Here is a 21629-nt window from a genome sequence, read left to right as displayed (position 1 = left end):
CTGCCAATGCAGGAGACATAAGAGATGCAGGTTCAATCTCTGGGTCAGGAAGATCAAGAGGGCATGGGAAACCATTCCAGTACTCTTGCCTGTAGAATCCCATGGACAGAGGAGTCTGGCAGGCTGCAGTCCTTAGGGTTGCACTGAAGTGATTTAGCACGTGCGCGCGCGCGCACACACACACACACACACACACACACAAACAATTGTGAACTGTTATATTAGCATTCTGTGCTTTGACAAATTTATGGATACTTTTTTTATGATTTCTAGAAACATATGCTTTCTCACAGTAAATTTTTCATCGTGACGTGAAACATGTTTACTAATAAACCCAAGTATCTTTAGTTCCCTGAGAAAGGAAGCAAAAGTAAAAAGGCCTGTGTTTAGTAATTAATGTTTTAGTATTTTATATCATTTGGGAATGATCTAGGTACACAATGATTGTCCATCATTTAATTTAGCAAAACTTTAAGGTTTCAGTATACCAAAAAGGTTTGTGGAAACTAGTTTAAAAGTTCACCTAAAAACGTTTATCCTGTTTATATCTATTAAATTCACTTATTTTCAGTAATTATGTTTAGACTACCCACAAAAATTTCATGAGACATTAGACAAAGTCAGCCATCATCCCAAGTTATTTTTCTTTCTGACAGATTGTGTAAGAAAGACTACATGAACTTATTTGACCAAGAAATCTGAGTATAGATTGGCCAAAAAGTTCCAACTTTAATGGAATAAAGTATACCTGCATTATTTTAATGCTGATAATTCTGAAGACATACCTATTTTAATTAACCCAACAAACTTAAACTAGTTTTTATTTACCAAAGATTATCTCAGATCATGTGAACTTGAAAAGCATTTGGGTTAGTTTCCACTATATTTTTGAGAGTTTAGGATTTCTTAATTCATATAAGTGCTTAATTCTCTTCAAGCCAAGTAGAGTGCTTTTACAAATTAATTTTGGTTCTACCATCCAAAGGTAGAAAATACTACACATTTATTACATACACACACAAACATATAAACAGATGAAAACAGAGATCTTATAGCTTCTGTTTTAAAATTACTGCCATGGAACAGGTATAAGACAAAACTTACTAGTCATGAAAGCAGTTGGATCAATGTTTTTCGATAGATGAAATAAATTAAGCTTATCTGTTCAGATGGCTAGAACTGTTTACTAATATTTGTGGAGAAGACATATAAGAGATTTTTCATTTGTCTAAGTTCAAAATGACCACCTCTTCCACTTTTTTTTGTTGTTTGTTTTAATGAGAATTACTTCCCTGAAGTTGATATCCTAAAGAAATGATCTAACTAAGAGCTCCTGGAGCATTTCAGGTTTTGCCAAGATTCATAAGAAAATGACAGTTGTTTTTAACTCCTAAAGGAATTGGGTTTCAACTTAAATAACATCATAGGTTGCTCCACCCATTTTTAGAAGGTTTTTCTTTTACTTTGTGTACACAGTTTTATTTTAGCTTAGTGGAGGAGGCCTAGAAAAATTCCTATCAGGGTCTGAATGTCAGCTTTCAGCCTGGCCAATTTCTGACCACAGAGCTACTTAAAAATCCTTCTGAATATCTTGTCCATTTTCAGCCAGGACAAATGGTAAATATTTCTGGAAGTGCTGAACAACTCCTTTGTTATCTCCAAAGAAAATGCAAAAGACATTTTATTTTTCTCTTTATTGGGCACTGTAGACAGATCTGGGAGAGCTGACTCTGGTTAGAATTCTCCCCTTAGCTCGATTGTATCAGTCTTTTCAGGACCACATCTGCAGGCTCTGAGAGGGGTTTAAAGTAGAGAGTGTAGCTTCAGTATCTGAAAGAATTTGGCAAGGTTTTCCATTAATTTTAGTTTTCCTTGGCTGTTTAAGGGAATAACGTAATAGTTTACCAGAAAAGCCCTCGGAGTCTCATCAACTCTGGGAGGGACCGGTACAGGGACCCTCCTTTGAGGGTCGATATAAGGACATTCATATCTACAAATCAGCTGAATATTATGCAGAGGCTTGTTTGAGGACATTTTCTTTTCCAGAGTTCCAGTTGCTTACTTACCACTGAGACATCTAGCCATGAGTTAGCATTTTAATGATGGACTCCAAGAGGACTGTGATGTAGGGGCCCAGGCATCATTTTAGGTGACTGACATTATTTCAGGTGACTGACCTTGGAGCTGTTATGACTTTAAAGCCAACAGATTGGTGGATTTTTGTTTAGAATCTTGTTCCAAAGTCCTTTTAAAGTGTTCAGCTACAGTCATGAGTTCGGTCAAGCAGGTAGCTAGCCTCCAATCCCATTTTTTTTTTTTTTTTTGGTTTGTTTGTTTAGGTCTTCTTATTAATCCACTAACTTCAGGACATAAACTATTTACAAATAGTGTAGCTAGAGCAGGTTGGGTGACTTCATCCCTTGAATGAAACCCAGAAACCTGTAGGAGGAGAGCTTCCAGATGAGCTCTAAAGTCAGCCACAGACTCATCTTTTTTTTTTTTTTTTGGTTGCATGTTTGAATAACAGACCAGGGGACTCTAGGATTGGCTCTCAAAAGATCAGTTTCTACTTTGAGAGCATTTTCTGCTCCACTGGAGACCACGTTGAAGATTGAGGATCTCAAGTTATCATCTTCAGGGTTTTGCATTTTGCTTCCTTCATTTTTGTGCTTCATCGGATTCTACCAGCATGTGCACAAGCTGATAAAGATCTGTCAGACCAGGGTCATAGGCTCAATAAGGACTCTAAATTCTTCAAGACTTTTGAAGTGGTTTCTTTTTATATCCTCTCTGGGTTTAGGAAATTCTGTAAGTACCGCCCTTGATTCAGTCTTTGACTAAGCTGTGAAAGATACATGAGAAGGATTGCCTACAACCCTGGGTGGTTTTATTTTAAACTGCTTAATAACCTCTTTAGAATGGAAAGGCGGGGGGGGGTGGGGTTGGGGTGGCTCAAGAGGGAGGGGATATATGACTCACACTGTTGTACAGCATAAACCAACACAACATTGTAAAACAATTATCTTCCAATAAAAAAAAACAAGAGTGGAAAGGCAGTTCAGATAGAGAATTAGTGGAATGTGAATACTCAGGTAAATGAAGGTAGAAAGGAGCAGTAGGAGCCATGTTACTCATACTGTCTTTTATTTTAGGACCTCTTGTGTCTTTTATTTCTTATTGGCCTTTCCAATGAATCTGTCAATGAAGCTGCTTCGGAATCGTGAAGGCTTTTGGAGGCCCCTGCATACCAATTAAAACAGGAATCTCATTTTATTTAATTTGGGAATCCTAGCTTTTAAGTGTACTTCTTAAATGAATGATCTTATCTAACTAGAACATTCCCCATTATGGCCACTGGAATCCTAGCTTGTTTTTGGTAAGATTTTGCCATTTTTGTAAATATCTACAGCTTCCAGGTCCATAGTTCTTAGCCATAAAATAAGCACGTGTGCTGAAAGGTGATGTGCTTAATGCTTTAGAATTTGAGTTAGTAATTAACTTTTAATTTTATTATTTTTAAAAAACAATTATTACTTTAAATTATTTATTTATGTATTTATTGAGCTAGCTTTTGGAGTCAAAATAATACTAAAAAGGGATGTGCCACTTAGGAGAAAATTGTATGGTGTTTTACAGTGTACTTCATTGCATGGCAATGTTCTTGAGGTTGGCTGGTGACCTAGTGTCTGTCTACCCAGTCTGTGGTGAACTTATTCTAAAATAGGAGACTTAAAGTTTGGTGAGAAGTGCTCTAATAGCTTTTAAGTGTTCAATCCATGCTCACCAATTTTTGTGGCTTTTCTGTTTCCAAGATCTTTATAAGCAATAGCCTTTCATATAAAACAAAACAAATGTGTGCCCCTTAATATACCAAGCAGTAACCAAAGAAACATTACCACAGATGGGCCAGCAGAAGGCCCTGTGCACATGGCCAGCCATTCCCAACGTGGAGCTGGGGTTGGGGAGAGAATTGAAACAAAAGACCTCAAAGAATGGGCATTGCAAACTGATTTCAAAGGGATGGGAAACTGCAAATTAAACTGCCAACAGTTCCCAGCGTGAAATGTGGTCACAGAACCAAGGGCTAAGATTCCCAAACAAATGAGTTGAAAACTGAACCAAGACCTAGGAGTTAGTTCTGGGTGGAACTGTCTGCTAGCTTAAACTGACCTGCCCTGGACTGGAAAGTCTATTAAATCAGGAGCTTTATCCAAAGAAAGCGAAAGCAACCAAGAGGAACTTACCTATGACCTTCGGAAATGACAAAGAAGACAGAAAACTCAGTGGGTTTCTGGAGTAACATGCCTCTGTCCCCTGCTGTTCCTGAAGCCACTGGAAGCTCACTTCAGATCCCACTGCTGCCACCAAATCTGTTAAAAGACAAAATTCAACTGAGTAAGTTTTATAGGTCTTACTGACTTTGTTCAATGATCCATGAATTGGTAGCATCCTATGTAGCATATATAAAGGTGCTATACACAATGAAGGGCTTTTATAAGCAGAAGTGGGCATGACAAGGAAAGATCAGATTACCTTATCTTTCTCTTAGAGGATGGAAGGGGTCTCTAAGGCAGATTACCTCACTAGTGCTGACCAGGAAATTCCAGACTGAACAGTTTAGACTATATTCCTGGGGGAGGTTGAGACTGCAATTAGGTTATGTATTAAGTCTTGATCTGTGACATGGCTTAACACAAGTGATTCTATTTGGGGTCTTTTTTTTTTTTTTTCTTCACACCAACAGTGAGTGTTTTGCTTTGTCCTGCCCTTCTAAGAAGTTGCTGCTTTAGCTCCTGAGTGTTCATAGCTCTTTACATAGACCTCTCTTATGACACTGAACATTTCCTTTGTGTATTAAAGTTACTGGTATCAGTAACAACAAACATCCTTTGTTATAAACTTAATGCATTATTTTGTTTTATATTGCTAATTCCATTTTATATTCCTAATTTATTTTATCCCCATTTTGTGGGTTAGGAAACTGAAACATGAAGAGGTTAAATAATTTATGCAAGAATATGTACATGGTGGAGTCAGGGTTCAAATGAATAAAGCCAAGAGCCCATACTTCTAACCACTACTACACAAGACAGTATTGTGGCTACTAGACTGGGAGCTTCTGGGTGGCAAAATCTTTCTATGCTCCACCTTTGCACCTCCCAAAGTACCTAATGCCATTCATTGCCCTTTAAAGATGCTCAGTAAAAAGAAGCACACATTTGGTCACATATTACTTTCCTCTCATCAGAAGGTGGATGAATTAGTGACTGGTACATGGTGTTTAATGCAAATACTGAAATCTCATTTTCCCACTGCTTCTCTTCCCTGTTTCTCCTTCTCCTTTTCTTCCCCCAGACTGCTGAGAAGGAATATTGTTGGGAAGGGCAGGGGGCTTCCTTCCACTCTAAGGAGAGTTTAGAAAGTCCCCACTTTCCTGGGGACTAGACACCTCCTGAGTAACATGGAGGCAGCAGCCCTTTTTAGCTGGCAAATGCTCTACAGTTTGCAACCTCAGATCATTCCAGAGAATGAATTTTTGAAATAAACACAGAGGAATGGGATCTTTTATTATCTCCAGATGGGACTGTGCAGCCTTGGAAGCTGTAGAAATAGTTCTGTTATGCCTGGATCATGCTCCTCTTATCTTCCAAAAGGAAATAAATTTCCTTTCACTGAGGAGTGGTAAATTGTGTTATTTAAAAAGTTAGCTTGGATTAAATTCTGCGGATTGACCCCCCCCCACTCCCACACCCAATCCATATTTTTCTGGTTTACATTTTATTTAAATTAACATCCCTCTCCTCCATTTAAAATAAAATATTAGGTTGAGTTGAAAATACACACACACAGATAAAATTGTCATTTTTTAGTTGTTATCACAGATTTAGATGTTATTTTTGTAAAACAAGAATGAAATCTGAAAGTGGAATGTCCTTTAGGGTATACTAGGAAGGGAATATCTGTAGTATTTTTATTTCTCATTCTGTTAGTGGTAGCCAGCAGGGCAGCTTCCACATAGAAGATGCCCAGTAAACATTTATCAAATGAACTGCATACTTAAAATTTGGGGTTACAAAATAGAAAATGTAATTTCAAAATTGATGATGCCACCTATTGGCAAAGACATAATGTAAAACAACACTTACATAATAAGTTACATCATGTTTCCCAGTCATTTGTTATTTATCCCCACAGAGATTATAAGAATAATTGAGGAGCTGGAAGGAATAGCTTGCTTGGTCCATGCAGACATGAAGCCCACTTTAGTTGCTCTCTGTTGTTCAGTTGCTCAGTCGTGTCTGACTCTTTGCGACCCCATGGACTGCAGCACACCAGGCTTCCCTGTCCTTTACCATCTCCTGGAGCTTGCTCTCTACTGGAGTTGCTCTCTACTAGATGTCTATTAAGTGCACAATAATTTGGAAGATATTAGCGAAGTGAAGACATAGCCCTATCTTCAAGGAGCATCTTATCTAGTTGGAAAGAGAAGATCTATCTCTAGGGAGCAGTCAACAAATACAACATCAAACAATAAATAGCCTGACATTAAAATGCATGATGGGGAAACAGTGGAAACAGTGACAGACTTTATTTTGGGGGCTCCAAAATCACTGCAGATGATGATTGTAGCCATGAAATTAAAAGACGTTTACTCCTTGGAAGAAAAGTTATGACCAACCTAGACAGCATATAAAAAAGCAGAGACATTACTTTGCCAACAAAGGTCCATCTAGTCAAAGCTATGGTTTTTCCAGTGGTCATGTATGGATGTGAGAGTTGGGACTATAAAGAAAGAGTTGAAGATTTGAACTGTGGTGTTAGAGAAGACTCTTGAGAGTTCCTTGGACAGCAAGGAGATCAAACCAGTCCATCCTAAAGGAAACCAGTCCTGAATATTCATTGGAAGGACTGATGCTGAAGCTGAAACTCCAATACTTTGGCCACCTGATGCGAAGAACGGACTCATTTGAAAAGACCCTGATGCTGGGAAATATTGAAGGCAGGAGGAGAAGGGGACGACAGAGGATGAGATGGTTGGATGGCATCACTGACTCAGTGGATGTGAGTTTGAGTAAACTCTGGGAGTTGGTGATGGACAGGGAAGTCTGACATACTGCAGTCCATGGGGTCACAAAGAGTCGGACACAACTGAGCAACTCAACTGAGAATGCATGATGTTCATTCCATGTATATGGCTATATTTTACTAATTACATACTGGCTGTGGCACTAGTAGTAAAGAACCTGCCTTCCAATGCAGGAGATGTAAGAGACATGGGTTCGATTCCTGGGTCAGGAAGATCCTGGGGAGAAGGGCATGGCAACCCACTCCAGTATTCTTGCCTGGAGAATACCATGGACAGAGGAGTCTGGAGGGCTACAATCCATAAGGTTGCAAAGAGTTGGACATATCTGAAGCGACTTAGCACAGCATAGCACAAACATATTTTGGGTACTCACAGGGCAGTAATAAGTCTATTTTGCTTACTACTTACCTCAGAACTACCACATCAATTAGAAGGACATTGATAAACACTATTGAATAATTGAATAATTTAGTACTCATGGTTAGATACATGTAGCTTAGAGAATATTTTAAATCCTGACTGGCAAAACAGATCAGAAAACACATGTGAACACAGGAAGTCATATGGAGGAAGTGGGGCTTGAGTTCTGGAAACTCCCTCAAGGGATTTATAACCTAATACAGATGAAGCCATCAGTGTAGGGAGATCTCTTGTAATCTTGGATTTGCATTTAAACTGGAGATTTTTGTGGTTTGCTGTACCAACCCACGCTTTTTCCTCAGTCGATGACTGAGTTTTTGCTCAATCCTGGTGAAGTCCAAAAGCAAAAAAAAAAAAAAAAAAGGCAGACGGTGGGTAGTTGCAAAACTGCAAACATACATTTTACCCCTGAAGTCTGTGGGCAGGTAATCTGGAAAGGTTTTTCCTTTCTCCCTTTCCCTACCCAGCTATGTGCTTCAAAGTATTCCTATAGCACTTGGCAATATGTATAAAGAGTCTTAAAATGGCCATATCTTTTGATCTAGTATTTCGTCCAAGAAAGTATGCTAAGGAAATAATCAGGATTGTGAGCAATGCTTTCTGGTACAAAGGGAAATCTATACTCAACAGGGAAGCAGTTAAGTTTTGCTACAGATTTAAGATAATTCTCATACAATATTAAAAAATATGGCACAAAATTTGTGTATGTAGGTTATCCCTGACTAGAAAGATTACAAGTTGTTTTGATTTTACTCTAGAGTAAGAACATCTTTGAAATTTAGTGGATGAAATTTAGCTCATCGATTCTGGTTACTTCTGCTTTTATTGTCTTTGACTAGACTGTTTTCCAATTCAGTAGAGAAAGAGGGTTAACATGTAACATGCAAATGTTTCCTATCCATAGCTATATAAATGATTCCTATTAATACAATGTAAATAAATTTTGCTGGTAGATAATATGTGTGTGTTCAGTCGCTCAGTTGTGTCTGACTCTTTGTGACCCCCATGGGGTGTAGCTGCCAGGCTTCTTTGTCCAAGCAAGAATACTGGTGCGTGTCACCATTTTCTACTTCAGGGGATCTTCCTGACTCATGGACCAAACCCTTGTCTCATGTGTCTCCTGCATTGGCAAGCAGATTCTTTACCACTAGCGCCACCTGGGAAGCCCATATAAATCTCTGTGTCCATCGACAGACAAATGGATAAGAAAGCTGTGATACACAATGGAATATTATTCAGCCATTAAAAAGAATGCATTTGAATCAGTTCTAATGAGGTGGTTGAAACTGGAGCCTGTTATATACAGTGAAGTAAGTCAGAAAGAAAAACACCAATACAGTATATTAAAGTATATATATATGGAATTTAGAAAGATGGTAATGATGACCCTATGTACGAGACAGCAAAAGAGATACATATGTAAAGAACAGACTCTTGGACTCTGTGGGAGAAGGTGAGGGTGGGATGATTTGAGAGAATAGCATTGAAACATGTATATTATCATATGTGAAATAGATCGCTAGTCCAGGTTCGATGCATGAGACAGGGTGCTCAGACCTGGTGCACTGGGATGATCCTGAGGGATGGGATGGGGAGGGAGGTCGGAGGGGGGTTCAGGATGGGGAACACATGTACACCCATGGCTGATTCATGTCAATGTATGGCAAAAACCACCACAATATTGTAATTAGCCTCTAATTAAAATAAATAAATTAATTTTAAAAATCTCTGTAAATCAAATTCATTTGAACTATCTATAATGTCTTACTGTTTCCTCACTAATTAATGAGTTAAAATCTTTAATGTGTGTTAATTTGATATTTATATAAGTCACAATTGTACCTTTTTTGAAAGCTATCCTCTAACACTATATATTTCCTGTAGTCTAGATATTTTTGAAATTAACATGTGTTGCCAAATTTTTAGTAAACTTTAAATTTAAGTACATTATGCATGCACACAAAATTTAAACATGTATGTTTTAATTAACTATGCATGCATACATACATAAATTTATAGCTCAACTAATTCTCACAAAATCAATACACCTATGTAACCAGTCTTCAGATCAAGGGATGGAATACTATTATTACCCCAGAAGTTGCTCTTGTGCTTCCCTCCTAGTCACTAGGCCCCACCAAAACAGACCTGACTTATAACATCAGAGATTCATTTTGTCTGTTTAACTTTTGGCTACACCATGTGGCTTGTGGGATCTTATTTCCCTGACCAGGGATTGAACCTGGGACCCCAGAAGTGAGAGCGCTGAGTCCTAACCACTGGACCGCCAGGGAATTCCCTATTTAACATTATGTAGATAAAGATCACATGGTGTGTACTCATTTGTGCCTGGCTTCCTTTATACATCACCATGTTCATAAGATTCATCCCTGTCGTTGCATAAAGTTTTGGTTCCTTCGTTCTCACTGCTGTGTAGTTCCATTTTATGAATAGATTACGATTTATCTATGGGCTTTCAGATTGTTTCTGGGAAATAGTGTTGTCATGACTATTTTTGTGCATATTTTTGGGTGAAAATATGAATACATTTCTGCCAACTATCACATGTATTAATTTAAAATCTGAAAAAATAAACCTAAACTACATTACAAAATCAGTTTCCCTTTTTTCTCTACAAATCATTCCATCAAGATAAAATTCTTTTGATTACTAAACTCTTTTAACATGTAAATATATTCCAGAAGAATTAATCCTCATTTATGCCTTTTTGTGAATTTCTATAATCTGATATTGAGATCAGCAGCTAGCTGAGAAGTGTCCACTGGCACTGGAGGGTGTGAGGAAATCTGGCGTGAGGAAAAGGGAGAGGGAGATCTGGGTCTGATAGAAGGCAGTGAGCGTTGGGCCAGGGAGAAGAAGCAGGAGGTGGGAGATGGAGTGACTTTTCCACCCACTCAAGGTCTTGGCTGCTTCCCTTTGAAGAGAACCACTACAATAATTGTTAACTTGATTTATTTGTTTTAAATAGTTTACAGTTGGCAACATGCTTTTATATTTATTACCTCATTTGATCTTGCTCTCACAAGAAGGTTGGTATTTTCATTACTGTTCTTGTTGGCGGGTTACAGTCCATAGGGTTGTGAAGAGTTGGACATGACTGAAGCAACTTAGCACACTTGTTTTAATAATAGATACTTAAAGCTTAAAATTGGATACCATGGTTAAACTGGTAGGCTAGGGTACCATTTCTTCCCCACACAGGCCAGGCTCCATAATCTATGCACATCTAATTTATGCTGTCCAGGTCAATTTGGTACCCTCCATTCACTCGCTGTGTGCTTCCCTGGTTGCTCAGTCGGTAAAGAATCTGCCTGCATTGCAGGAGATCCAGGTTCAATTCCTGGGTCGGGAAGATCCCCTGGAGAAGGAAATGGCAACCCACTCCAGTATTCTTGCCTGGAAAAGCCTATGGACAGAGGAGCCTAGTGGGCCACAGCCGATGGGGTTACAAGAGTTGGACACGACTTGGTGATTAAACCACCACTCATTCACTCCCCATCTTGGCAGTAGGGAAGGAAGTGGGAATTAAAAAGAAGAAAGAGCAGAAAATACGTCTTCGCCATCTGTGAAGCAACTCAGCAGACCTGCTGGTCAGATGGCAGGAGATGAGGCTGTGGTGCGGGCCTCGGGTGGATGGTGAGGTGGAATGGGATTCACCTGAAAACTCCTGACAGCTACTCTCCTGTGTCCTTGGCTTCAGTGCCCTGAGAAAGGGATTAAATCTGATCTGTGCCAACCCTGTCCGTGGGCTCATCTAACTTGGCCAGCCTATTTTTGTTGACAGCTTCCAGGTGTGCATTTTCTTAGAGATGGATCTAAGGCACGAAAAATGCAATTTTCATTGCCAAGGTATTAATTTAACAAGTAAACAAGTTACAAAATGCTGAAGGGGAACATAAAGACGTCTCCAGCTTCCCACTGGGCTCATCAGGAACTGCTTCTCTGCCATTTCCCACACTCAACAGCCCAACAATTCTGCTGTAGATAGGGTGTGTTTTATTCTTTCTTCTTTCTTAATACATGTTTGAAATCTTATTCTTATACCTTAGGGCCCAGCACTGTACACCCAAAGAGCACCTATCATTGAATTTGCAGATTAAACAGAGTATGAGTCCCATTTTAAATCTATAAAACTAAAGGAGCCCAGGAGATTAACATAAAGGAGTCAACTATTGTTCTGCATGATACAGTAAGGTATTAACCCTGAACTGCTAACCTATAATTAGGTATCTATTCAAGCATCTATCCTCCATAGAGAACCCACGGTCTTGTGAAATCTCACTTCCCACACATGAGAACTATTAAATGCAACCTGGCCAGGCTACCAGTTTGGGGCACATTTCCACAAGGCTAGCCCTTCCAGGAGAGCAGGAAGCTCTCAGCTGCTTCTTATCCTCTGCCTTTTAAGTAACCAAAGGATTTGGTCACTCCATAGGCCTCTGAGATAAATGCTTGATTATCCTCTCAGGATTGCGAAGTTGTTCTCCGGGGGCAGCCCAAACTTGATTGCTCAATGTTTGCAGGCAGAAACACAGATTAATCATCAGCATGTGAGTTCCTTTTTTATGCTATCTGAAGTTTCTTGGATGGCATTTTAACTTATATAATAAAGCGGTAACCTATTTAATGTTCCTTCTACAAATGGCATTTTCTAAGTGTATTTCAAATTCTGAATTTTTTTTTTTACTGATGAATATATATTTGAGTTTCTTAAAATTTCACGAAGCACTTTACAAAAGAAAAACAACGGAACTGCTGGTTATGAATAGCATTTGACACAGACTGGGATTGAGTGATTTTGGTAAGGTGAAAACTTATGATGTCATGGCATCTTATCACTCAAAAGTGCTCCATTTGGGGCAGCAGGAGGAAATGAGATGGGTCTAAGGAGAGTCATGAAATCTGGTTGCCTTTGTAAAAGACAGGAGCCACTGGGGGCCCACCAGCCAGATGAAGGTGGAGTGAGAGCCACACATTCTGTTAAAAATTGTTTTTAAATATATTTTTCTTATTACAAAAGGACCACTTCCTCATATTTCAAATAGAAAATCTGACTAAAGAGAGTGGGGAAGAGAATAAAAAATACCTTAATATCACCACTCACTGATTACTAATTTCTGCACTGTCTTTCCCTAGTTTGGGGAATTAACTTCTAAACCTAGGGAGATATGAGAATTATCCTTGAAAATACCTTTGATTACTCAGTGCCAGAATAGAATATTGCTTCCTCAGTTGATCCCTTATGAAGCTGTTGTGTTAATAAGCCATATTATTTAAGTCTCAAAAAGCAAATAAAAACAAGAGGATCTATCAACACTAGAATAATATTCACTGTGGCCAGATACTACAAATATGAAAAGTACCTGGGACCAGAAATGTATCCAGTTTACATCAAAATTATCTCTTTTGGATTAACCTCAGGTTAAGTTCAAGCTCAGTTAAAGGCAGGTCAGGCAGAAATCATCACATCACTTAAAACATCCTCTCTTGCTCACCACCACCCTCTGACGGCGCTCCTCTCCTTCTTTTTCCCTCTTTCTTCTTCCTCTTTTGCCTTCTTCCTTTAGCAAACTTAGGTGAATCCTCTTGAAGCTAAATGCAAAATGCTGTGATGCTACTTATTAATACATTTGTACCTATCCTGCAATAACTTTTATTTTTTTAATTAATTTTTTTAGGTAAGAAGTGCACAACACTTTGGAAGTGGACTGATTTAGAAACACACTCTGCAGACAGAGTGTGGGCCATCTCAGCCCTTCTAAAGGTACAAAAATACATACATACTAATTTAAAAATTCAAGTAGTACAGAAAGTATAAAATAAAAAGTAAAAATCTTCTCTTTCCATTCTCTTGTCTTATTCCTCAGCTTTCTTTCCACTTGAAAAGAGGTAGGCAAGACCCAGAGTTGTGCTGAGGGTGAGAGCAGAGGGCGTTTCTTTTTGTACATTTACACACTGTCTTTTGTGAGTCTGGTTTAAAATCATTTTAGTGGAATGTGGAGAGCAAGAGGAGATCAAATACATGTGTTCAGTCTACCATTTTGAGTCAGAAGCCCTTTGCTGCTGCTGCTGCTGCTAAGTTGCTTCAGTCGTGTCCGACTCTGTACGGACACATACAGAGTCTGTTCGTACAGAGTCTGTATGGACAGGCTCCCCCGTCCCTGGGATTCTCCAGGCAAGAACACTGGAGTGGGTTGCCATTTCCTTCTCCAATGCATGAAAGTGAAAAGTGAAAGTGAAGTCGCTCAGTCGTGTCTGACTCTTCGCGACCACATGGACTGCAGCCCACCAGGCTCCTCCGTCCATGGGATTTTCCAGGCAAGAGTACTGGAGTGGGGTGCCATTGCCTTCTCCAAGAAGCTCTTTAAGGGCTTTTAAAACCACACTTACTTTCACACATGTATTCATTTTACAAAATTGGAATCTGTTGGTTGGTCACCTTTGTTTGTCCTTAATACACTTTAGAATCTTATCATATGAATAAATATTTATCTATGACATTACTTTAAATATAAATAGTACACTTTATATGGAGGTATTTATTTAACTAAACTCATTGTTGGCTGCTTAGGTTGCTTTTACTATTTCTGTATGGTGAACATAGCTTGGATGATCTGCCCAGGAACTCCATCTTTGCATATATGCTTAATTACTTCCTAAGGATAGAATTCTAAAATTGAAATTGTTCACCAAAAGATATGTGCATTTTTGAGTGTCTGGGACACTTGCTGTTCTTACATTTTTAACTGTGTAGTATAGGAATTAACAATGAATTTAGCTTGTTTTCTAGGGTGGGACACTACTTCAAACTGCTTTCATGTCAAGATGTGCCTCATCTTCGTGGGAGTTCCCAGCATCAGACTAATGGGGGTGGAAGCATAATCCCCTCCTATAAACTGGAGTGAGTCACTATCAGCTTTCCTTTCTCCACCCTTACTGAGTCCATACACATCCCTGCCTTTTTTTTTTTTAAGAGGTGGAATCCAGACTAAGGGATACACTACAGTGGAATTAGAAAAAAGCATCTGTCCTAGGTCATTCTTGCTTCTAGATTGGCTCCCTTAAACAGAGCCATCTTAAGATAAGCTATTATTAGTATCTTAAGAGGTAACTTTAAAAATCTTAACCAATGTAACGAAGTAAAAAATCTACACAAGTCTTTGAAACTATTATCGATAAAAATGGTTATTATTTTTTGAAAAGTAATGACAGGTACTTGCGACAGACAGTTACTTTGTCAGTAAGATTAAGGTGGATACTCTGACATTTGGGTAGATTTCCTAGCTGATTTGTGTTCCTTTCCATTTGAACACTAGATGGCTTTCATGGAACTTTTTGGAACATGAAGAAAACTCAGCCTCTGGTCACGCACACACAAATACACCTCACTACCTATCCACACTCTTCTTCCTGTTTGCTTGCTATTGCCATTATCATACCACCAAAGTCCAGCAATGGTTTTAAAATGTGTAATGTGGTCATTATGACTGGTCAGGGCACTTTCTAGGTTAAAAAAGGAAATATAAAAATGAATTTTCAAAATCTCTAGTGGCATATATTACTTTAAACACAAAGCACTTTCACACGTCTGATATGATCTTATAATTCTCCTATTAAACAGTTTTGAAGGCCCCCTCTCACAAATAACAAAATTGAGATGGATGGAATTTTAAAAATGGCTCAAGATAAAGCTTGGGGTTATCACCCATGCCAGACCTCTCTCATTCTTTGCGGGTATTATGCCCAGGGATTTCATCCTACTGAAACTGCTCCTGAGCTAAGGACTAAGCAATGAGATCACTCTCTGCATTAGGGATTTTATGCTTCTTCTTATGAAGCCCTGACATTGTGCTTTCTCTATCAGGAACCTTGGACCATTTGATCAGGCTCCTGTACCATGACTTCATGATGAGATGGAGAAAACGGTGCCAATATACTTTTCTCTAGGACTAAAATCATGGTCATAGAAATCTAGGAGGAAATGTACTAGTAAAACTAGCTTTCATGGTAGGTCATCTCAAATTCAGCTAATTTGGGATTAATTTTCAGGAGATTCCAGATAAATAAAGGTAATTAGAACTTTGCAAAACACTGCTGTAAAGTCTTAAATGATCCCTATCAGAGAGATCTGTTTTCCAGAGGCACTAATTTGCTCAAGTTGAGAATTGGCATCAAAACAGAGACAGCTACCTCAAAGAGTAAAGAACAGAAAATAAACACCAGAAGTTCCACTTAAAATAGTCAGGATTACAAGTTAGAGTACCCAAGAAATGCAAAGAATGCAACATGGTTAATAATCAAGGAGTGTAGCCAGATTAGTTTCCAAAATTGTTTTTGGGGGGACATGTACATATTTTCCCATAAAACCTTTCGTTTAGTGATTAGGTATCAGGTTCATCTACAAAATCTATCAAAACTATACTGAGTCTAAAACTGCATTTCAGTTTCCCAAAGATTCCATCCTTATCCAAATCCCCGTGGAAGCCTGAGTGAACACTGGGAAATTGCAACTTAAGACCCACTGAACCCTGAGAGACTGTGGGTGGAGGAGGGCCCTTCAGGGTTCAGTGGTAGAGTCAATGTACGCTACTTCTGGGAGAGGAAAAAGCCACCAAACACAACAATGGCTGTTCATATATTTTGCTCCAGATACATTTTGTTGTTCCAAGGATCACCCTGTAATTTCTTGAGCAGGATCTTATGGGGAGAAGTCTGGGTGTAGGGAGCTTGTTTCAAAACTTCCTTTGTATAGTACCTTACAACAGATTGAGACATCAATTGTTCCACCTGAAGAAAAAAATGCCAGGGGTGGTTCCTGTAAGTGGGGAGAGAAAGGGTGATGAACCCCACTTAGGGGAACTCACTTTATCCTCAAGCCTTTTATTTATTTTTTCTAGTTTTACTGAGATGTAGTGACATACACCTGCACAAGTTTAAGGTGTTTAGCATGATAGTTTGACTTACATATGTTGTGACATGATCACTGCAATATGTTTAGTCAGCATGCATCATCGCACATAGATACAATCAAAGGATGATTGTGATGAGAACTCTTGGGATTTACTCTTATTAACGACTGTCCTATATATCATACAGCAATGTCAACTGTAACCATCATGTTCTACATTACAACATGTACTTATTTATCTTATAACTGAAAGTTAGTTCTTTTTGACTACTTTCCTAAATTTCTCCTCCCCCAGCCCAACCCACTCTGAAAACCACATATCTGATTTCTTTTGCTATGTTTTTTTTTTTGTTTTTAAAGATTCTATATACAAGTGAGATCATACAGTTGTGTCTCTCTCTCACATATATCACTCAGCACAGTGCCTTCAAGGTCCATCCATGTTATTGAAAAGGGCAAGGTTTCTTCTTTTTTATGGCTGAATATATATAGTGGAGTATTATATATCTCACAATTTCTTTATCCATTCATCCACTGATGGACCCTGACATTGTTTCCAGGCCCTCAAGCCTTTTAGAACAATGTCTCATACTTAACTGCACTTTCTTAGATTGAGTAACAAAACTACAAATCTTTCAAAGTATTCTAACATTCACATTTACTCACCAAGTCTAACCTTGGATTTCTTTTCACTTGTTTGAAAGCAGATCAATTCTTGCTGTAAGTTTTGAAAAAGAACCCAGTGCTCTTGCAACAATGATGACCTTCCAAGAGGCAAGGTAAGGAGAAGAAGCAAAGCAACTGCCCAAGATGGACTGTGGCCATTAGGGAGGTGTGGAATCTGGAAAATCGCTATCACAGCAAGTTATACTGAAAAAAGAGGTTCAGGAAAATTCAGTTTGGCGCTCCATGTTTTACAGTGTAAAAACTTGTCTAGGTTAACAGGATTAGATATGGTCTCTTGGCAATCAGCTTCATTTTCACCAACTTCTATAGATATCTCACCCCTCCCTGCACAGTATTATAGGACTTGGAAGGCTCAAAACTATATTTCCTACTTTTCATCATAAACAAAAATCAATACCAGATGAATTATCAATTACAATGTCAACAGTAAAGCAAGCTTTCACAAGAAGACATAGGAGAAAACATTTATGACCTTGGAGTCAGCAGTCTTAAACCGGATGCTCACAAAATAAATGGACCATAAAGGAAAATCTCTGATAAACTGAATTACATCAAAATTATGAACATCTTCATCATACGACATTATTAAAGGAGTGGAAAAAAAACAAGCCACAGAGAGGCAAAAGGTGTTCCTGATACATATACCAAACAAACAGTGGTAAAGAATTAGCCTGCCAATGCAGGGAACACAGGTTTGATCCCTTGGTTGGGAACATGCCCCGGAGAAGGAAATGGCAATCCATGCCAGTATTCTTGCCTGGAAAACCCCATGGACAGAGCAGTCTTGGTGGGCTACAATCCATAGGGTCACAAAAGTGTCGGACAAGACTTACCAACAATAACAACAACAAAAGACTCATATTCAGAATGGTGGTGGTGGTGGTTTTGTTACTAAGTCATGTCTGACTCTTGTGACCCCATGGACTCTAGCCCTTCAGGTTATGGGATTTTCCAGGTAAGAATACTGGAGTAGGTTGCCATCTCCTTTTCCACATACTCAGAATAAAGAACCACAAGGAACAAGAAAAATCAGATAAGCTAATAGAAAATTGGTGAAAGAGTTGGACAGGCACTTCATGAAAGAAAATATTCAAGTGGCCAACAAACATAAAAAAATGATGCCTTACTTGTTAGATATCAAGGTAAATAAAAATTAAAACCACAATATGATTTCAATATATTGCATTAGTCTTTCAACAGAATGGCTAAAATGTAAAAGATGGAAAATATAAATTTTGATAAGGATGCGGCACATTCATTAGTTTGGAAAATTGTCTGGCAATATCTACTTGAGCTAAGCGTATGCATTTCTTATAACCCAGAAATTTCATTTAAAAATTATTTATTTTAATTGGAGGATAATTACTTTACAATATTGTGCTGCTGCTGCTGCTGCTGCTGCTAAGTCTCTTCAGTCGTGTCCGACTCTGTGCGACCCCATAGACGGCAGCCCACCAGGCTCCCCTGTCCCTGGGATTCTCCAGGCAAGAACACTGGAGTGGGTTGCCATTTCCTTCTTTAATGCATGAAAGTAAAAAGTGAAAGTGAAGTCGCACAGTCGTTCCTGACTCTTAGCGACCCCATGGACCGTAGCCCATCAGGTTCCTCCGTCCATAGGATTTTCCAGGCAAGAGTACTGGAGTGGGGTGCCAGTGCCTTCTCCAACGATATTGTGCTAGATTTTGCCATATGCCAGCATGAATTGGCCACAGATATACATGTGCCCTGCCTCCCATCCTGAACCCCGCTCCCACCTCCCTCTCCACCCTAGCCCTCTGGGTTGTCCCTGGTTGTCTTTGGGTGCCCTGCTTCATGCATCGAACTTGCACTGGACTTCTGTTTTACATATGGTAGTATATGTGTGTCAATGCTGTGCTCTCGAATCACCCCACCTTTGTCTTCTCCCACTGAGTCCAAAAGTCTTTCTTTACACCTGTGTCTCCTTTGCTGCTCCACATGTAAGATTGTTGTTACTGTCTTTCTGAATTCCATAGATATGCATTAATATACAGTATTTGTCTTTCTTTTTCTGACTTATTTCACTCTGTATAATAGGCTCCAGTTTCATCCACCTCATTAGAGCTGACTCAAACATGTTCCTTTTTATAGCTGGGTAATATTCCATTGTGTATATGTACCACAGCTTCCTTATCCGTTCATCTGCCCATGGACATCTAGGTTGCTTCCATGTCCTAGCTGTTGTAAATAGTGCTGCAATGAACACTGGGGTACCTGTGTCTCTTTCAATTCTGGTTTCCTCAGGGTGTGTGCAGAAATTCTGTTCTTTTAAATCTAGCTGAAATGCATACATGTTATTTTCATAGCAGCACTATTTGTAATAACCAAACTGGACACAATCCAAATGTCCATCTGCAGTAGGATACATAGATTTTGTTACCTTCATCCAGTGCAATAACATACAGCAATACATGGATAAATCTCACAAAAATACTGACTGAGAAGATCCAGTCATAAAAGAGTACACAGTATATCATTCCAGTCTGTATAAGATCAAAAATAGGCAGAATTGTTTTATGATGTTAGAAACCATCCTTAAAGGGGGACAATGACTAGAAAAGAACATAAGAGGTACTTCTAGGTGCTAGAAACTTCCATCTTCCAATCTGGGTGCTGATTACATGGGTATGTTCACTTAGGAAAGTTCATCAAGCCGACTGATTGTGATTTGTGCATTTTTCTATGTGTATGTTATACTTCAATAAACACTGACTTACAGTTAGAAAACATTATAGTTTAATATAAACTAGATTTTGCCAAGCAGACACCATGAAGTGAGATTTGGAAGGTAAAAGGAAGATGGATGCCATTTTCCCCACCTGTTAGATTCCCCTCCTAGGTGTTAATGTTCATGTGATATTAGAAATAATTATCAATGACTAGACTCTTTCATGCATTGGAGAAGGAAAGGCAACCCACTCCAGTGTTCTTGCCTGGAGAATCCCAGGGACGGGGGAGCCTGGTGGGCTGCCATCTATGGGGTCGCACAGAGTCAGACACAACTGAAGAGACTTAGCAGCAGCGGCGGCAGACTTTTTCTGCCTCAGTACCGCCACCACCTCCACTGGGGAGAAGTGGCTGTGGTGCTGCCAGCAGTCTCTGTAGCTTTCTGACCTCTAGGCTGTTGCTGTGTGGTCTGGCCTGAAGATCTAGGACAGCCTTCCTGAAAGTTTTGTGATCATATTTAATTCTTCGTATTCAATACATACAGCAGTGTCTGCACAGAACCCCAGTCAATATATCAGCTAGTATTACAGCTGATGGGCAATGTAGTTAGGATTGGTTTTAAGTCTTTGGAAAAAAAAAAATGATCATTGGCAATCTTACTACCTAGGATCATCATTCTCGTGAGAAAGTTCTGCTTTAGAGCTACCTAAATCTGTTCTATTGCATTGCAAAGCCATTTATTTCAGAGGATTGCTGGTTTCAGGTGTCATTCAAAAATGATTCTTAAGGCATCCTTTGTTCTCTCTTCACAAGCTACATAATGCCAGTTCTTTGAAATTTTCTTTACATGCTCTGCAGCTCTTCCTGGTTGTGGATGTTTGAGTAAAGTATTCATGTAAGGACTGCCTATACTGGTAGGATTCACTGCCCTTTTCTTTTTGTTACACTTGGCTCACACTTGCTTATCTAACCAAAGCCTTACACGGCTGACTCAAGTGTAGTTTATGGTCCAGGCCCAGAATTATGTTATGATTAGTCAAAATCCCCATGGATTGAGGCGGAATTGCAGACGATTGAAAAACAAAACTTTCTTTTCAGCCATAAGTAAGAGTTTTTACCCGGCCCTCCCTAACACGACAATATCTAATACAACAGCTTGTAACAGTGAGAATCAGAAGCCTAAAGAGAAATGAGCCAAGAAGCATAGAGGAATTATTGAATAGTGGAATTGTACAGTTAGAAGAAATTTAGAAATAGTCTATATAAGCCAGGAAATGAAGCTCAGAAGTCAGAGCTTATTCTGAGTACTCTTGTTACTCAAGGTGTGGTCCTCAGAACAGCATCAACAGCACCTGGGAACCTGTTAGAAATGCAGAATCTTCCGCCTTGAGATCCATAAAGTCAGAATCAGCATTTTAACAACCCCTCCCACCCACCAAGTGATCTGTATATATGTTAAAATTTGAGGAGATATAGGCAAAGGCCTTTTCATACTGTTCATGGGGTTCTGAAGGCAAGAATACTGAAGTAGTTTGCCATTCCCTTCTCCAGTGGACCACATTCTGTCAGTATGGAAAGGCAAAATGATAGGATACTGAAAGAGGAACTCCCCGGGTCGGTAGGTGCCCAATATACTACTGGAGATCAGTGGAGAAATAACTCCAGAAAGAATGAAGAGATGGAGCCAAAGCAAAAACAATACCCAGCTGTGGATGTGACTGGTGATAGAAGCAAGGTCCGATGCTGTAAAGAGCAATATTGCATAGGATCCTGGAATGTCAGGTCCATGGATCAAGGCAAATTGGAAGTGGTCAAATAGGA

General features: G+C 39.1%; 1 long non-coding RNA gene across 2 annotated transcripts; it reads left to right on the top strand.

Moving 5' to 3' along the window:
• The first annotated feature begins 10231 nt into the window (after window positions 1-10231).
• LOC129646233 (uncharacterized) lies at window positions 10232-15560 on the top strand. Of its 2 annotated transcripts, none has more exons than XR_008711780.1 (4): window positions 10232-12078; window positions 13207-13292; window positions 14319-14429; window positions 15393-15560. It is a non-coding gene; the product is annotated as an uncharacterized LOC129646233 (long non-coding RNA). The 2 variants fall into 2 exon arrangements; XR_008711781.1 differs by having other exon boundaries at window positions 14307-14429.
• The last annotated feature ends 6069 nt before the right edge of the window (window positions 15561-21629 follow it).

The sequence above is a fragment of the Bubalus kerabau genome, chromosome 3 (assembly GCF_029407905.1).
Source record: "Bubalus kerabau isolate K-KA32 ecotype Philippines breed swamp buffalo chromosome 3, PCC_UOA_SB_1v2, whole genome shotgun sequence".
NCBI lineage: Eukaryota > Metazoa > Chordata > Mammalia > Artiodactyla > Bovidae > Bubalus > Bubalus kerabau.
Note: the sequence above shows the minus strand (reverse complement) of the source record. Positions and strands in the feature narration are given on the sequence as shown.